Source organism: Gadus chalcogrammus, chromosome 3 (genome assembly GCF_026213295.1).
Source record: "Gadus chalcogrammus isolate NIFS_2021 chromosome 3, NIFS_Gcha_1.0, whole genome shotgun sequence".
Taxonomy (NCBI): Eukaryota; Metazoa; Chordata; class Actinopteri; order Gadiformes; family Gadidae; genus Gadus; species Gadus chalcogrammus.
In genome coordinates this window covers 1,011,548-1,030,107 of record NC_079414.1, presented here as the reverse complement: position 1 = coordinate 1,030,107, position 18,560 = coordinate 1,011,548, and the positions used below count along the sequence as shown (strand labels likewise).

The 18,560-nt window shown below is 47.6% G+C and overlaps 1 protein-coding gene across 1 annotated transcript in view; it reads left to right on the top strand.

Annotated features, from left to right (window-relative positions):
• Positions 1–18,560, top strand: part of LOC130377970 (protein kinase C alpha type-like) — a 297,706-nt gene that overhangs the window by 272,564 nt on the left and 6,582 nt on the right. The gene's annotated exons all lie outside the window — the stretch shown is intronic.

Sequence of the window (18,560 nt, the reverse complement as noted above, 5' to 3'; positions counted from 1 at the left end):
CCTTTCTCTTGGGAGGGCTACGGTTAGAGGTGGTATCATACTACAGCTTTTCTCCTGGGAGGGCTACAGTTAGGGGTCTTGGAATGTTAAAGCCTTTCTCTTTGGAGGGCTACGGTTAGGGATCATAGAATATTACAGCCTTTCTTTTGGGAGGGCTTTGTTAGGGTTTGTAGAATGTTACAGCCGGAGACTGTAAATGCAAGGGCAACACAAATACAATTGACTCGACATATGACATGCAGCAGAAGACATCTGCATCCTCACATCTTAATCAGCGGATATCTGTCCTCCACTTGCATAACTAATCCTAAATAACAACGTGTAGTTGAACATGTGGTTACCAAACAGGACACAGTGCCCTGCCGGGTCACAGATAACAGGCTGGAGGGAAGCTCTGTTCCCGCTGTGGTTGTCATGGTGAAGAGTTGATTTATAGTAGCTCACTTGCGTTCCTATTTCTCCTGTTAAACTATAAGAGCGAACCAAGATATATATATATATATATATATATATATATATATATATATAGATTCACAAATAGTTCCCAATAGCTACTGTATGTGCAGTTTAACCGTTCACATAAAAGCAGTTCTGTAAATGAACAGAGGAACTTCTTTCTAAGTGTGTCCTGTGATCATCATGTTGAAGGCAGTATCCTGACCTGCTTTCCAAGTGTGTCCTGTGAGCATCATGTTGAAGGTATTGTGCTGAAGCTATAGGTGTGTCCTCTGAACATCATGTTGAAGGCAGTGTCCTTAACCTCTAAGTGTGTCCTGTGAGCATCATGTTTAAGGCAGTGTCATGAATTTGTTCATACTCCCATGACATACCTCTAACACAAACTGAGCAAAGCAAATCATCAAATGGAACAGAATTGTTATAACTCCTAATTTGATAACAAAAATCATAATCATAATCACATCCTCCATTAAGCAACGCACACACAGCACACACACAGGCCAACAGCCGGGCTTCATACGCATTGTTGATAGCATTACTACGTACCAAGGCAGGGGTCAAACAGCTTCAGTCAGAACAGGGCTCAGATAACAGTATTACTCTGTACCAAGGAAGGGGCCAAACAGCATCAGGCAGAACAGGCCTCATATCACCGTATTACTCCGCACCAAGGCAGGGGTCAAACAGCTTCAGACAGAACAGGCTTCATATGACATTATTGCTCTGTACGAAGGAAGGTGTCAAACAGCTTCAGGCAGAACGGGCTTCATACGCGTCTTTGACAGCATTACTCTATACCAAGGCAGGGATCTCAGCTGTCAGGGGGCATTAACACTGATAAAACTGCCCCTGATATCTTGAGTTAAGCCTGTTGGACTATCAGGATTATCTGTTGATCCTGATGGACTGTCAGTACTATCTGTTGAGTCTGTTGGAATGTCAGGATTATCTGTTGAGCCTGTTGGACTGTCAGGATTATCAGTTGAGTCTGTTGGACAATCAGGTCTATCTGTCTGTTGAGCCTGTTAGACTGTCAGGACTGTCTGTTAAGAATGTTGGACTATCAGGACTATTAGTTGAGTCTGTTAGACTGTCAAGACTATCAATTGGAAATCCAAAGCAGAAACGCTGTGGCTTTGAAAGCTAACGTGCCCGTACCAATCAGACATAGCTTGGTGTTTTATTTGCTCTTTATTTCCATGGCTGGTTTATTTTCTTTTGAGAATACACGGCTATCTTAGACGTTAGACTGACATACATTTAATCTCAGGCTACACCTTGAATTTGGAAGATGTATCTATGTATTTATCAAGTCACATTTCAGTTACGATCAGAAATGTAAGTAACACAATGGAGTCTATGATGCCTCCCCAGGTAGTCGATATTAAGAGACACAACGGCTGTAGTGTCTCTCCTTTGAGGGGTCGCCCAAGGAAGGGCCTTGATTGTTTAGTAGGCGATAAGGTATAATATAATAATAACTAGAGTTTCCGACCTCTAATTGGTTATGAGTTTGATTCAGAAGTCATTGATTGTCATCGCACATATGTATCTATGTGCGTGTGTGTGTGCGTTTCCGTGTATGTTCGGGCGCATGTGCATGTGTGTGCGGTGTGTGTATGCGGTGTGTATGTTCATGCTTGCGGTGTATGTATGGGTCGGTCGCGAACGATTTGGTCAGAAGGAACGAATACTGAAGGTGAATGACGAGACCTGATTCCAAAAACAAGAGAACTCATTCTTTTTTTTCTTTTCTTTTAAATATATACAAATGAACAGAGCTTCGTTCCCCCGCTACCTTATATTGATTGAGTCTAAAACATTCTAAAACGATTCAGCCAATGAGAGTACTACAGCAGGTAGCAAATGCGTTGCCGTGGCACATAGGTAAACAAATGATAGGGCAGCACCCCACAAGTTAACTAACGATCGCTGTAGGCTTCAATATCATGCAAGCACTTTATGTTTTCTTTTTATTTTGTTTATTGAATTGCATGCTTTAATAAAGTATTGTTTTTACCTACCATTACGAGTCTCGTTTGGTCTAGTAGGGAATTTGCACTTATTCCATGATTTCCGATTCCCTATCAAATGAAGTAACAGACCATCTGATTCAACAAAGGAATCATACGAAGGAATCAAACGAACAAATCGTGATAGTGAACGGAACTGAAAAAACGTATTCCCGGGAAAAAAAATCGTTTTGACCATCCCTAGTTTGTGCGTGCTGTGTGTGTGTGTGTGTGTGTGAGCTGCAGGCTGCTTGGCACATGCACACTGACCAACTTGAGTAACTGGTGCGACAGGCCTGCTATTATAGTAGTAAGATAATAATGGCAACACATTTTTCATTGTATAATTACATGAAAGAACAAATTATAATAAATCCTTAAGGTTGAGCTCTGCTGCTGCGTGCCTGCAAGGGGTGTCCAACTAACACTTATTCTACAGGTTTAGCCTACATTTATCCGAACATTTGATTTTATTAGTTTAAGGGACATTTATATGTTTGTTTTGTTTCAGACCGAGGGAACAAACACAATGATATCCGCAATAATGAATTCAGTTTGACCTTCGATATTCCCCCTTTTCTGTTTCCAAATTTCAAAATCTCATTGAGATCTGGTTTATTTCAGATTAGAGTTGTTTACACATCATGCAATGTTTCACACATAATTCCCAAATACCACATGATGTCCTTCATATTAGGAAAGAAAGTTTTGAATATCGATATCAGCAATCTAATAGTGTGGAAATATTATTCCATATCCAGTGTATAGACCTGGATATGGGTCCTTTTTTAACACACTATTCTGTTTTGCAAGCGAATATCGTCAAAAAGCGGAAACCTTCATTAACCTTTTCAATTGTGTAGCCTAGTTATAGGAACCAATAATATAGAATCATAAATTGTGTGATTTTAGAGACTTATTTGCTTTAGAGGAGGGACACCAACACAGTGCCCGCGGGCACCAGGGCTCCTGCAAGGACCATATGAGGGGCCCGCAGGCCTGTTCTAAAAATAGCACAACTCATTCTTGAACAACTCTTTCCCACCTTTTTTAAGTCATTGTTGATATTTATTGTAAGAAATCATTAACATGATCAGTGTCTTCAAATAGATGAGTATCATTAATCATTAATAATAATATATAACTAAAGGCAAACTGAGCAAATTATATGTTATTTCAGAAGAGTGTATCAAACTGGGTGCCCTTCGTATGACTCAGTACCCATGAAATAGCTCTCAGGTTCAAAAGGTTGGTGACCACTGTTTTAGAAACATTTACTATTTGGTAATGATCTACTTCATATATTGAATGTCATACAGGCCGAACACTCACAATGCCCTTCCTCATTAGGCCCATAATGGTCACCTCGGCTTCAGGCCAAGCCTCTGCCTCCGTTTTGCTGGGCCTCTCTTTTTGTCTGCGTGAGGGGTATCAGGTGTCTCTGTCTGGCAGGGCTGGGCACTGTGCAGGTGCATACGTGGGTTTGTTCATCTTTGCTGGTGCATGTGTGTACATACTGTATACTTTCATTTAAACATGTCGTTATTTTCCTCTCCATCCCAGAAGGACTCCTGCTTCTCTGAAAAGGTGAATTTTGCCCAGTTTGAGTGTGTGTACACATGTTTTTGTGTGTGTGTTGCTCCATGTCGTGTCAGAAAGGTCGCAGTGAGGGTTTTCTGCTTGTTCAGCCTCCCAGGCAGCAGGTGTCAGCGGAGATGCTTTGCTGGCAGCATGCAGACATGAGGCGCATGTACTGCCTCAGACCACACACACACACAGACTCTCACACACATAAAGTCGCTCATACAATTACAATTAGGGCATTTAGCCCACTGCCAGCTCGCCAGGAGCAGTTAGGGTCAAGTGTCTTGCTCAGGGACACATCAACACTCAGCTAGGGATCGATCTAGAAACCTTTCGGTTACAAGACAACTGCTCTACCTCCTGAGCTAAGCCGACACACACACACACACACGCACGCACGCACGCACGCACGCGCACACACACACACACACACAGATGTTCATATACAAACAAAACACACAACACAATGCACGGACATAATCAATTAACGGCATGGTCGCTGGGAAGGAGAAGCAAAGCCGACAGAGTGGAAGGTAGAAGCAAGCCTGGGGTCTAGGACACCCCAGGAGGGAGACAGTACGTCCCTCCTCTTTCTATTCAACTGCTTTCCGACATCTTATGAAGAAATTTTTTTATGTTTTGAAATGACAACTAATCACAAATCATAACAGCAGTGTATGTAGTTTGAAAGTTGTGGTTGATATTGGATAATAGATATCCTCCAGTAGGTAGTACCACCTGTGTAGCAGTGTCTACCTGCCAAAGAAATGCCAGAAGCACTCCATATTCAATATTCAAAAGTCAATATTTTTACACAATAGCTAAATAGCAAAGCAAGCTGCCCTAAACAATAGCCTGACTAAAATATAGGTAACCCATGGATATACTGAACCTATACCTGAACCCTTTGTTCAAACGCCTCCCACTAGCTGTAGTGTATATCTGAACCCTGTGTTCAGACACCTCCCACTAGCTCTAGTGTACACCTGTGTTCAGACGCCTCCCACTAGCTCTGGTGTACACCTGAACCCTGTGGTCAGACGCCTCCCACCAGCTCTAGTAATGAGCAGATGAACTCTGTGGCCAGTGGCGGTCCGGTGGCTGTAACACCGACTGCATCAAGTAAAGGTTGAACTGACTTCCATATGTGAACATCGCTGGAAACTATCTCATAGTTTAAATCTTACTACTATACAATAGCAGGCCTGTCGGACAAGTTAATGCACATTTGGTCAAGTGTGCATGTTCAGTTCAATTCAAAGTGTTTATTGTCATATGCACAATAAGAAACATCTTCTCAGTCATACAATGAGATTCTTCCTTTGTTTTCCACATACTGAATGCCAAGAAAGAAATATATACAAATATATATATAGATGTAGATATAGATAGATATAGTTATATATATATATATATATATATATATATATATATATATATATATATATATATATATATATAGTTATATATATATATATATAGTTATATATATAGTTATATATATATATATATAGTTATATATATATATATATGCAATATACAAATAAAATTGAAAAAACTGCAACAATATAAAATTGACAATTTACAAGATAAATAAAAGAGCAGCATCAAGATGAAATAATATTTTTTTGTTCAAATAAATAATGGTGCAAATCCAAGAAAGTGTGCCGTAGTGCATGAGCAAAATGTAAACAGTGGCGGCAGTCCTGAGGTAGATTAATTACAATAACAACAGACTCCTATCTGATGTTAAGGAGTCTGAGGCCAGTGGGAAAGGAAGAGTTCTTTAGTCTGGTTGTTTTGGACTTCATACTTCTGTACCTCCGTCCTGAGGGTAGAAGTGTATACAGTCCATGCTGGGGGTTGGTGGGGTCCTTGAGTATGGAGGCAGCTCTCCTGTGGACTCTGCGGTGGTAGATGCTCTGCAGAGAGGGCAGTAGGGTTCTGATGATCTTCTATGCAGTCTTTACCACTCTCTGCAGTCGTCTGCGGTCCAAAGCAGAAGTGCTGCCGTACCAGACGGTGATACAGCCGGTCAAGATGCTCTCAACAATGCAGCTGGAGAAGGTTCTGAGGATCTCAGGTGACATGCCAAACTTCTTCAGCCTCCTCAGGAAGTACAGCCGCTGTTATGATTTCTTAACCAGCTGTGAGTGTCGCCGAGGTACTTGAAGCTGCTCACCCTCTCTACTTCAAGCACCCCGATGAACAGCGGCCGATCAGGACTCCTTTTCTTCCTCATGGGCACTATCATCTCCTTGGTCTTGTCCTTGTTGTGGGTGAAGTTATTGTCCTCACACCATGACACCAGACGGGCCACCTCCCTCCTGTGGGCCGCTTCGTCCCCGCCCATGATGCGTCCTATCACTGCGGTGTCGTCCGCAAACTTCAGGATGGTGTTGTCTATGTGGGAGGCGACACAGTCATGAGTGAACAGGGTGTAGAGGATGGGGCTGAGCGCTGTGGTAACCGGCTTGGAGAATGAGCCGGGTTTCAAAGATTCTACACAAGTCACAGTTAGTTAAGCCGACTTCGGCGTTTATTCAATAGTCACACTCAGGACAAGGGTGCGCTAGGGTCTCCGTGAGCCTCTAGCTTCTGCATTCAATGCGTGTCTCTGCCTTCTCCCTGCTCCTGTTCTGTAGCCTCTTTTATGCAGGCTCTGGGCCTTCCTCCTCCCAGCCGCCAGGTGTCCCCCATCCCGCTGATTGGGGGGAGGGTCCAGGTGCTCTCCGTCGCCGGCTGGTGGGTGGGGGTGGTATACCCCGTCCTTCACGGCCCCTCGGGCCCGTCCAGGCCGAGGTTTCAGGGGCGGGATGCCACACTCCCCCCCCGTTTGCTCAAGCCCCTGGTCTCTGGGGAACCCCCCTAGGCAGGCATCCCGACGTGACAGGGCGTCGGCGTTGGCATGCTCTCGGCCCGGTCGGTGGTCCACCCGGAACCGGTAATCCTGGAGAGCCAGGAACCACCGTGTCACCCGGGCGTTCGTATTCTTGGCCCCCGCCATCCACTTCAGTGGGGCGTGGTCGGTGACCAAAGTGAACTCCCTCCCCAGGAGGTAATAACGCAACTTCTCGAGGCACCATTTGATGGCCAGGGCCTCCTTCTCCACGGTGGAGTAGTTGGGCTCGTTGGGGAGGAGCTTCCGGCTGACGTAGGTTATGGAGTCCCACCTCCGAGGCGTCTGTGTGTACAATCACGGGGAGATTAAAGTCAGGGGTGATTAGTACAGGTTCAGAACACAGGGCCTCCCGGAGCGTCTTGAAAGCCTGGTCCGCCGCCTCCGACCAGGTGACCCGGTCTGGCAAGGCCTTACGGGTCAGGTCGTTCATGGGGCTGGCCAGCGTGGCGTACCCGGGAATGAAGCGCTGATAGTAGCCCACCAGTCCCAAGAACGCCTTTACCTGCTTCTTGGTGCGGGGCTGAGGCCAGGCCCGTATGGAGGCTACCTTGCCTTCCTGCGGCCGCACTGTTCCCCTCCCGACCCGGTACCCCAGGTACGTCGTCTCCTCTCTCCCGAGGCGATATTTGGCCGGGTTAGCGGTGAGGCCCACCTTCCGTAGTTCTCCCAGCACGGCCCTTAGCTGGCGGACGTGGATATCCCAGCTGGGGCTGTAAATGATGATGTCATCAATATAGGCCGCCGCGTAATCCTGGTGGGGCCTCAGGAGCTGGTCCATCATACGCTGGAAGGTGGCCGGGGCGCCGTGTACCCCGAAAGGGAGGACGGTATACTGGTAAAGTCCCCCCGGGGTGGAGAACGCCGTCTTTTCCCGGCCCGCTCGGGTCAACGGCACCTGCCAGTACCCCTTGGTCAGGTCCAGGGTCGACAGGTACCGCGCCGGGCCCAGGCGCTCGATTAGTTCATCAACCCGGGGCATGGGGTAGGCGTCGAACTCCGACGCCTCGTTCAGCCGCCTGAAATCATTACAGAACCGAAAGGTACCGTCTGGCTTAGGCACAAGGACCACCGGGCTGCACCAGGCGCTACGTGACTCCTCTATCACCCCGAGCTGCAGCATTCGGCGCACCTCGGTCCGTATGGCCTCCCTCCGGGCCTCTGGGATCCTGTTGGGCGGCACCCTTACCCTTACGCCTGGCGCCGTCCGGATGTTGTGGTGGGTGACTGCAGTCCTCCCCGGCAGGTCGGAGAACACGTCCCGATGCTGCAGGATGATCTCGTCCAGGTCGTGCCTCTGGGCCGGGCTGAGGTCCTCCCCCACCGGGACCTCCGGGATCTCCCGCCGGGCCGCCAGGGACAAGGGAGCGGGGTCGGCGGGTGTCTGCTCCCCCCCCCTCCACTGCTTCAGAATATTAATGTGGTACAGCTGTGTCGGCTTCCGCCTCCCTGGCTGGCGGACCCGGTAGTTCACCTCCCCCACGCGTTCCACCACCTCGTAGGGTCCCTGCCACTTGGCCAGGAACCGGCACTCTGCCGTGGGGACCAGGACCAGGACCAGGTCTCCTGGCTGAAAGGTCCTCAGCTGGGCTCCTCGGTTATAGACCCTCGCCTGGGCCTGCTGCGCTCGTTGGAGGTGCCCCCGGACGATGGGCCACACCCGGGCCATGCGGTCACGCAACTGCTCCACGTGATCCACGGTGGTGCGGTGGGGGGACGGCTGGCTCTCCCGGTGGACGCCTGGGGGACCTCCTGTACCGCGAACAGTACGTGGGGTAGGAGTTGGTCCCAGTTCTTCCCGTCGGCTTGCATGGCCTTCTTGAGCATCTGCTTCAGTGTCTTGTTGAAACGCTCGACCAGGCCGTCTGTCTGGGGGTGGTAAACCGAGGTCCGGAGCTGCTTCACCTGCAGGAGCCTGAGGACCTCCTTCATCACCCGTGACATGAAACATGACCCCTGATCAGTGAGCACCTCCTTTGCTATCCCTACCCGGCTGAAGAGGAGCATAAGCTCACGGGCGACTGCCTTGGCGGTGGCGGCGCGCAGGGGAAGGGCCTCGGGGTACTGGGTGGCGTAGTCGACTAGCACCAGGATATAGTGGTGGCCCCGGCTGGTCTTGGGAAGGGGCCCCACGATGTCCAAGGCTAAGCGGTCAAAGGGGGTCTCAATGATGGGCATGGGAATGAGGGGGTTTCTAGCGGTGGGCCGGGGGGCTACCCGCTGGCACTCAGGGCACCCCTGGCAGTGGCGCTCAACATCCCGCTTAACGCCCAGCCAATAGAACCTGGCTAGGAACCGCTCTCGGGTCTTGTCCATGCCCAGGTGGGCCCCCAGGAGGTGGGTGTGGGCCATAAAAAGCACCTTACTAACGTATGGACGGGGCACCACTAGCTGTTCTCTCACTACCCCCTCCCCGGAGGCTACTCGATACAAAATACCCCCCCTGGTGCTGAAGTGTGGATGTGGTGTGTGACTCACCGAGTCTCGGGCCTGCCCGTCGTGAACCAGGACGTGGCTCCAGGCGTGCTTGAGGGCCTCATCCTGGAGCTGGGCGGTGGCGAACTGGCCGGGTCGGGACGAGCCTTCCCCCCCCTCTGGTAAGAAGTCCGAAAACTCAGTGAGGGGAGAGCTCTCCGGGTCTTCCGGTGGGTCTGGCTGCTCGGAGGCCGTGAGGGTCTCCGGGGTGTCGGGGGTAGGTTCCGGTGTCTCGCTCCGGACGGGTCCTCTCCCCGTGTGCCCCGGGGTCCCCGGTGGGGAAGGTCCGTTCCCCTCAGACCCCTCGTCCTCCACCGCCAGCTCTACCGGGGACGATGGAAGCCGGGTGGCCCCGTAGGCCTGCCGAACCCCCCGCGCCCCTCTGCGGGGAGGGCCTCTCCGGCTCCGGAGCTCCCGCGTCGGGTCCCACAACCGGTGGAAGATCGGGCAGTCCCTCCCGATTAACAATGGGACCGGTAGGTGGGGGAAAATCCCCGCCCGGATCGTGAACACTCGTGTGGGGTGCGGTCAACCACGTGGCACGTGGGGTACGTCCGGGTGTCCCCGTGGAGGCAGGCTACCTCCATTGGTTCCCCTGCCTTCCCACCTGCCTGGTCGGGGCGAAGGAGGGTAACCACACTGCCAGTGTCCAGGAGGGCCTGCGTGTCCCGGTTCATCACCTGCGCCGGGATGGTCGGACTACCAGACGTTCCCTGCGTCCAGCAGGTTGCCAGCATGCACGTGTGGTCCGCCCCCGGGTCCGCGTAAGCTGACGGCATCGATACATCCCGTCCCCTCGGGCAATAGCGAGCGATGTGGCCGAGCTGGCCGCACTCAAAACAGCGCCGCACCTCCCGGTACTCCGCTCGGTGGGGTGAAGCCGGGAGCCGGGGTCCGGATAGGGGGTCCCCTCGGGTCTTGGCGGATCTCGGCGCACCGTGGGGCTGGGGCGGGTCTGGCGCTCAGGAGCTGGGCCACCTGCCAGTTCTCCAGCTGAAAGACCAGGTCGTCCACGGAGGCAGGATGATAGTGGGCCAGCACGCGGCGGGTGTCCGGCGGGAGTCGCCGCAGGGTGTGGTCAATAATCACCCGGTCGCTCGGGTTGGGACCCTCTCCCGTTGTCAGCCACCGCTTCACTAACCGCCAATCCTGGGCGCGTTGCGCGCGCGCCGCAAGGTTGTGCCCATAATAGGCCAGTATGGCCTGTTTGAGTGCCGGGTACTGGCGGGCGATGTCCGCCGGCAGGTCCTGGCTCGCCTGCTGGGCGGGTCCGGTGAGGAACAGCGCCACTATGTGCGCCCACTGCTCCTCTGGCCAGCCTTCCCTCTGTGCGGTCCGCTCGAAGACCTCGAGGTAAGCCTCCACATCGTCTTCAGGTCCCAGTTTAGTGAGGCGGCTGGTCGGGGCGGCGGTCGGCGCAGCGCGGACGGCGTGCTGAGTAAGCCGCAGCACAGCCTCGCGGAGCAGGGCGAGGCTCTCGGTGGTCTCCCGCTGGTGTTGCTGGGCAGCCGACGCCGCGGCTCCGTCCGGGTTCTGCATGGCGGGGTAGTAGTAGTGGGAACGCTCAAGGTGCCTGCATTCTCCACCATATGTGGTAACCGGCTTGGAGAATGAGCCGGGTTTCAAAGATTCTACACAAGGCGACAGTTAGTTAAGCCGACTTTGGCGTTTATTCAATAGTCACACTCAGGACAAGGGTGCGCTAGGGTCTCCGTGAGCCTCTAGCTTCTGCATTCAATGCGTGTCTCTGCCTTCTCCCCGCTCCTGTTCTGTAGCCTCTTTTATGCAGGCTCGGGGCCTTCCTCCTCCCAGCCGCCAGGTGTCCCCCATCCCGCAGCGCGCAGCCCTGTGGCGTGCCAATGTTTGTGATGATGCTGGCTGAAGTCCTATTTCCAATCCTGACAGACTGGGGACTGCCAGTCAGGACGTCCTGGAGTGCCAAGCAGCCCGCAGCTCACCCACACACACACAGCACGCACGGATGCACGCATACACCGTACGCACGAACAGACACACACCGCATACACACACACTGCACATACATGCACACGCGCACGCACACACACGCAGAAACACACCGCACACACACGGGCGCGGACGCCGGCGTTGCAAGACAACGGCATGATCGAGATAAATGCTTCGCCGTTTGCACACTCTCCCAGCTGAGACGTTATGTCTATAGACTACACTTACTTATTTTTAAATATTACACAACTGTCCCCCCTTCAAACTGTTTTAACGGCCCCGCCATCGACAAACTCTCCCAGGTAAGTCTATAGACTGTAGGAATTGCGATAAAAGAAGTGAAGATACAATATCTCATATCGATAACGCAACGGTAGGTCGTTCATTTGATCATATAAAAACAGTTAAATTCAAACGTCGCGCAGACCGATTTTAATGAGCCAGCGTCCCTATAACACAGAACGAAAACATTTCAATAACGCAGTATTGTGAATTATTGTCTATAGAGTCCACCACAAGACTACACTTTGTTGCTAAAATGTAATATTACGCTCCTCCTTGACATTCCCGAAATGTCTTTACACTTTGTTGCTCAAACTTAATTTTACTCTTCTCCTTGAGCCTCCCGCAATTTCCTGCGATATTGTTATCCCCCCTCCCCCTGCTGACTGTTTTAGTTGTTTTATTTTTGTTTTGTGTGTAGGCTATGTGTGACTGTAGGCTACTGCTGCCTTTCTTGGCCAGGTCACTTGTAGAGATGTTTAATGTCAATGACATATTCTTCTGGTAAAAAAAATTGAAGAAAATAACATCTTTAACTCTCACGTCGGTAGGTAGATGTCCAATCAAAAATCTTGCCCTCACACCCCTCTATCCCTCTCCCCCTCCCCCACACAAGCCTGTGCTTTACTTCACTATAGTTAGGTAGATTGCTGCCTTAGCTGTTGTAACACTTAGTTTATTTCCCTAAGGTGCTCCTGTAAATGAATACAATTTTCCGCTGTTTGTTATTATTATTTTCCACTAACCAATTGCAGGTGCCATGCATTTTTTAAATGTCAATACACTTTGATCCTGAACAGTTAAAGCTATTGAATAATTGATTTGCATGCATAGGGCCCTATCTTGCACCCAGCGCAATAGACTATCTACACCAGGGGTCGGCAATCCTAGGCACGCGTGCCACCACTGGCACGGGGCAGCATAATCATTGGCACACTTAAAAGAAAAAAAAGAAAAGAAAAAAAAACTTCTTTTTTTTTATTATTAAAAAAAGATCACAGCACAATGCGCCAGCATAATCATTACTACAATTTTTTTTGCACTTTATTCTGTTTTGGGCATTCCCTCCCAGTGCAAATATGTTAAAATTAGTTGCAGAAAGCAGTGTTCTGAAATGGGATCAATTAATAGTTTTTAAACCTATGTTGTGAGTAATAGAAAAGATATATTTAAAATATTGTTGCAAGTGGTGTTGTTGCTGTATGCATCGCCTTCACATGGTTTTGCATAGCTGTACATGTCTTAAAGATATTGATGTGGATGGTTTCAACATTCTCATGTATCATATATATATATATATATATATATACATTTCTCACAGTGCAAATATGTTTTTGAATGAGTTTCTGAAAATGGTGTTTTAAGATGGGCCATATGTAATTATAATTTGTAAGCGCATGTGGCAAATATTACAACCAAAAAAACATTTTAAATGTTGATGCATGACTGTGGACTATATGAAAATAGCACAATTCCAGGTCTTCTGGAAATGTTTTTGGTCACTGTGTCATAATTCAGCTTCATTTTTTATATATTGTTGCTTAAGGCACACTCATTAACGAGAAAATGTCAAACTGGCACTGCATGTTGCAGAGGTTGCTGACCCCTGATCTACACTGACGCATGTATTGTTGCTAGTTTGCACCCGGCGAAAAGCAGATTTTACCCCCGCAAGCAAATTCGCGCCACTAAACTTGACCCTGGAGAGACGTGTCGGCGAAAAGCAGAAGCGTGTTCTGGCGCAAATGATACTTGGTGCTATTTTAGTCATCCAAAGAGCAATTCCGCCACTGACAGCAAATACCTGGTCTAAATGCACTAGCGGATAGCGCAGTTGGTGATGCTATTTTGAAGTGCCATGGTAGGTTGGAACTGCAGCATAAGCTTAAACACACGTAGGCTACAAACAAGCAAACGAGTAGCCTAATTGAAATGTTATGATGTCAAAGATTGTTCATATATGTGAAACTGCAGAGAAATATAATGTGGATTATGAAAAAAAAGAAAAATCATAGGGGCTGTATGAATGAACACTGTAGTAGGTTAATGCCATGCGTTAAAATAATAATAATATCAATAAACTCGAGCAAAGTATATCCCAAAAAAAAAAATTGTTTTAGGGGAAATTATAACATTAGTTAAATTATTTGAGAAAAAACTGCTGATACAGCGGCAAGAAGTTGTACTTTTAAATCAGTGCATCTGCAAACACCGTACAGCAAATACATATTTTCTTGACACCAACATTGTGTAAAAGCCCATAACTTTTAGGTTTGATGAGTATTTGATCGTGAGAAAAACTAGTTTTACCGCGAGTGAGGGTTTAATGGCATGAATGTATGCGGGTGATGTTTGGCGCGCAGTTCAACAATATGTGTGCACCCATCTGTTTAAACAAACGCAAACTAAACACATTATGCATAATACAGTCCACGGCAATGTATATCTATGGGGGGACACATGCATATTATGAACACAAGTCGATAACAATAATGTATACAATCCTGGTAACAAACAATGTTTGTTAATGTATTGCCACATATCATTAAATTTACCCACAATTGCAGCCACAGGACCGCATATCAAATATGTGTTATGTTCTCTTTGCCGAAATTTACATGACGGCTCATTTTTTTTGAAGTATTTGGGCATAGACTGAGCCATTTGAAGTTGGAAATTCATGTGGTCATGCATCTGTTTCAGCGGAGACTGCAAATGCGCTGTGAAAATATCAACTTATCAAGTTGAAATGCGCTGGCTTTTAAAGGAGATGGAAGATGGCACTCTCATTGGTTTATTGCATGTTATGCCCAAAACACGCCTACGGGTAATTATGCTACTTGTGAAAAAGAGCTTTCTTCACGCACATTGTTGTTGTTAAAAAGCATCTCTTTACTTAAAACACAGCACAACTGTCGAGTCACTTGCACAACTCCAGCCACCCAGTCTAAAACTCTGGCCCTCTTAAAGAGCACCAGAATGGGTGTGGCTCAATTAGCCCACGAGCCACAGCTGCGGACTATCACGGCTAACCAGCCAGACAGGAGCATGTGAATCTTTTAAAACATGTTTAAAAACAGTGAAGATGCCATTCACATCTTCACACTACTTCATGGAAACTGATGTAGATTTGCGTTGGGCGCAAGAGTCATTTATTCGCCGGTATAATAGCAACAACGGCAGGGATCCGCCCACAAAGCTACTTGCATTTCGCATTTCATATTTGCTTTTCAGATTGTTAAAATAGGGCCCATAGTATACCACACTTTCCAATGAATAATTACCCCTGTAACCCATAAATTGACTCAATTTATAATGTAATCAAATGCTCACACACTTACTGCTTTCAGACACACTTGTAAGTCCTGATATTCTCCAGCTATTCTCCTGATGGGCCGTATGTGTGAACAACTTATCCTGACATTTGTACCCTGTACCCTGAAGTGGGCGTGTTTATGACACTGCTGAGTTGAGTGGCCCCCTAATGGATAATCAGCCTGTGGTCTTTTGTTTACTGAATGGTTAAAAAATAATTGAAATGTTGGCACTGCTTTTAAGAGTCATTCATGTTGAATGCTAAAAGATAGGTCCTATCATAACCCTAAAAGTACACATCATATGATAAATTACAATGCATGAGTTCGGAGCTGCACACGTATATAGAAAATGTTTTTTTTATTATTAAGGGTTAGGCTTATTAACAGTTAGCTGAACATTATAGGGTCCTGCCTTTCATTCCCTGTTTTCTAAGCTAAACAAAGAAATCAACTACATTTTTCGCAGTGTTTGTTATGTATGAAATTAAGCGAAAGATGCTCTTTCTTTGGTAACAAAGTCGTTCGCAACGCCTTTCTTCTTCGTTGTTTCTTCTATTTGTCTCTAACTCATGCTTCTTCCATCAATCGATTCTTTGGATTCTGTGGATGCAACAGAATATATGATGCATCATTTTAGCAACATTTAAGATGATCACAATAAGTTTTGCCCGTTCTGCCTCCATTTTGTCTGTGGTCAAACCATGAATCTCGGTGTTAAACCGGCTTATAAGTAGAAAATGATTATGCTTGCTTCATAACCAGGGCTGTAGCGGTCAAATTAAAGGTGGGTAAACTATGAATTTTTTGATTAGACCGACCTCGACACAACGCAACGCAACGCAAAGTGTTGCGACTCTGTAAGGCTAGCCTGGCTATATTCCATTATGTTATCAATTAAAGTCATATTAAATCAATCAATGACAGTCAATGAATGTGTTTGTAGTTTATTCAAGTTATTCAAAAAAAAAAAATTCTGAGTTTTGCGGCGCGTCAAATCAAGTTTTGCGGCGCGTCAAAGGTTTGCGGCGCGTCAAAAGTTGAAATATTTCAACTCGAGCAGCATTTGACGCGCCGCAAAATACGTGAACGCGCCCTTCGCCCGTGCCCGGCAGCGGGCACGGGCATGCCGCGCCGCAAATCAGATTTTGACGCGCCGCAAATCAAGTTTTGCTGCCCGTTTTCTCGGCAGCAAATGCTGCGGCAGCAAAGCAGCAACGCTGCTCTACATTCACTTTGAATGGGATCACGACGCGCGTCAACTTTTTGCATCTTTTGGTGTGAACGCAGGGTTAAGCTGAACCCCCTCTCACACTCAGCAGTGCTAACTGGAATGAGATGGTCGATATTCAGGAGTGGTGCAAGGTTTTCTGGAATGATGCTTGAGTTATCCTTAAAATTCCTTGATGACAGAAAAGTCTGAACCTTTGGGCAAGTTGTTTCTACTTGGATTCCCCATACTGCTCCTCTAGGGAACAGGCCAGTTTGCTGGGAAAATAACTTTAAAGAAAATAAATAATAAAATAAAAATATTTATAATATATAAAATACAAATATTTATAAATATTTATATTTTTATTGGTTTAACCGCCAACCGCCCGAATTTAATTAAAATATATTTTTTTGTCGTGTCATCCGCCCGATCCACGGTTCAGCCGCGGAGTCCACGGCTGCAACCGCCAACCTCGCATCTCCAAATTGAGGCTTTAACATAGCGACCAAACTATAGCGAAGTTGATGCGCCGAAACCGGAGTTTAATATGTATAGTAAAACTCTGACTGACTTCTCATTTTGACGTGGGCAGTACACGGATAGCATGACTACGCATTGGCCAATCTGAATGCTCGTAGTCACTTAATAGTTCGTCAAGTAAAATTGATTTATAAATCACAAAAACAACTCATGTGAATTGATCATCTTCAGTCTTACTTTGTACTTGAGGCCTTTTTCGGGCATCTGTTGGAGTGGGAGCACTCGAAGGTCTCTTCAAAAATCGCCTGATATCCATGGCTAATTAATGACAGGTAGGCAGGCATGATAATCCACAACGCGCACGGCCATGTGTTTACATACTTCCTGTTTACATATTTTCCTGGATCCTGATTGGTGTCGCTGCCGCAGCCGCAAGGCACTGATTGGAGGGTCACAGACCATAATAGCATAGGCCTACAGCGCAGATGAAAATGATTCCGATTACAGCGTTTATATTTCCTAAATTCCAGAGGTGCGTAAACGGCGTTTAGGTGCGTTTACCCTCCACTACAGCCCTGTTCATAACGTAAGGAGAAAAGGATTATGCAAAATTGTATACGTTGTAAAATTAGAGGCAAAATGTTATTATATTATTACAACTAAAGGTTGAAACTAGAGACTGCTCTAGAGACTAGTGACTGCTCTAGAGAATGGAGACCTGCGATTGCTCTAGAGACTAGAGACTGCTCTAGAAAATAGAGGCTGCCCTAGAGACACAAGGACAGACACGAGAGAGAGCGGCAGTGAGAGGGATGAACAGGGAGGGTCTGAAAGTAGGTCACAGCCACGGGGGACACCATTGTCAGGTGAACACAACATTTCCTGCTAGCGTTTGTCCTTGAGGTGGAAACTACATCTGTCAATGCACAGCACTGAGCTCAAGGTTAAGCTCGGGAGAATAAGTCCTAATTCATGTAGTATGAACCACATAATATATATATTCATATTATTAACTATTGACGCATGGGCATTCATGTTTTCTTAAAACTGTTTAACCTGACTAATAATCGTTAAAAAACTGCTTCAGAAGTGGTAAAAGCTGTTGGATGCTAGGGAGGCTCCCTGAACTCACTGTGGCGTGTCTGAGCCAACGTGAGACCTCCACTGCAGAACAACTTATTAAATCGGGGCTTCCTGTGACATAACACTGTCTGAGCCCGGTGAGCTGAGCACAGACCAATGTGTGCTGGCAACTTGTTTCCAGAACTCAAGGTAGCAACTAGCAACATAGCTCCACCCTTACCACACACACAATACCACACACACACACACACACACACACACACACACACACACACACACACACACACACACACACACACACACACACACACACACACACACACACACACACACGGTCTGACACACCAAGTCTCACCAAGACAGGAGTAGGCCTTTCCCACCTACGTCCACCCCTCCGGAGTTGGAGCCACAAGGCCCCTAGTCTAAGGTACGGAGAAGCATTTCTATTTCTGCAACTATCGGGAGTACCCGAGTATTCATGGCAACGTTAAGATCTCTGGAGCGATATACCCAACCATGGAAACACAGATACTCATGTCACAGATGGTCATCAGCAGAGGCAGTGTTCTTACGCTGTAAAAGGTAGGGTCAACACACTGTGGGCGATATTAACCACGAGTATTCAACGTGGGTCAGTTGTGTTCTTGAAGATTTCTTTCAACGTTATTATTAAGTGAAAGTGCATCACAGCTGTGACGGAATGTCACGTGATTGTGGGCCGATCATGAGGCAGGGGGGGATAGGCCAAGGGGTACGGTTGTAAAACAGTGAGGGGCCCAGGTGTACGGTCCTCA